General features: G+C 38.3%; 1 pseudogene; it reads left to right on the plus strand.

Annotated features, from left to right (window-relative positions):
• Positions 1-266: 266 nt before the first annotated feature.
• Positions 267-385, plus strand: LOC112471728 (annotated as a pseudogene).
• Positions 386-1130: the final 745 nt, after the last annotated feature.

Raw genomic sequence — 1130 nt, forward strand, 5'->3', positions numbered from 1 at the left:
ACGGGATTTTTACATTTACTTCCAGGTCTCTTATACAAGTTCCCCAGGCTGATTTTTTGTTTGCTATGATTTTGCTTATTTTGATTTTCTGGCTTGCTAAGAGTGCATCTCTGAGCATTTTTTCCCTCATGAAAGGTGGAGCCACACATGGCATGTAAGTTCAGTCATGTAGGAAAAGCTTTTCTGTTGTCTTCATGTCTGAATGTCCTGGGCAGATTGTTGAAATTTTAGGTTACAACCATGATTACTCAAAAGTCCATAGAAGAGTCTACAGCCATGCTACTCTGAACAAGCCCGATCTCGTCTGATCTCGAAAGCTAAGCAGGGTCGGGCCTGGTTAGTAATTGGATGGGAGGCCACCTAGAAAGACCAGGTGCTGTAGGCATAAAAAATGAAAAATAAGGGATTGTAAGCTGACAAGGTCCTTGCAATCTGTGAGGTCAACCAAGGGTTGCCTCGCCTAAAAAAAATTCTGCAGAAGAGTGGTCCCCAAAGTTCATTCCACCGAGCACTCTTCTTTCCACACCATCTATGGAAAAAGGGTTTCATCATCATCAAATACGTTTGGAAAACTAACCTTGCCAATATCACTAATTTAACATGCACGAACATTTTAAAAGCCCTGAAAAAGCCTCAGTATAAGATTTTGTTTTTTTCTTTATTCAGCATTTCCCAAGTTTGTTTTATGACAGAAGCTTTTTTCTCTCCAACGTAAACACGTCCCAACATTCCATGGAATCTCTCTTCCATTTTTACATTTTCAGAAATGTTGTAGATTTTTCCCTCTGCATGAGCACTTACAGGATTATTTTCTTTACCCTTAAAATGGACAAAATCCTGCATGGTATTTCTAAGTATTTTTTTCTTTTTATTAATTCGACTTACATAAAAAGGAAGCTTTTAACTTTATAGACTCAGGGTTTTCACCAGCTCAGTATTGTCTCCTCTTTTCTTCTTCGATTTTTGCTTTCGTTTAATTCGTTTGGTTTCTTTGTTGGGCCTTGACGTCTATTATGTTCTCTCCCTTAGTTTTTATCCCTTTGGGCTTTCCCTCTGCATTCTCAGGGAACTCAGATCTGTCCTCCACATTTACAGATTGAATTTTGTATTGTTTTAAATCTGTTCTTTAC

The sequence above is a fragment of the Pteropus alecto genome, unplaced genomic scaffold, assembly GCF_000325575.1.
Source record: "Pteropus alecto unplaced genomic scaffold, ASM32557v1 scaffold38, whole genome shotgun sequence".
Taxonomy (NCBI): Eukaryota; Metazoa; Chordata; class Mammalia; order Chiroptera; family Pteropodidae; genus Pteropus; species Pteropus alecto.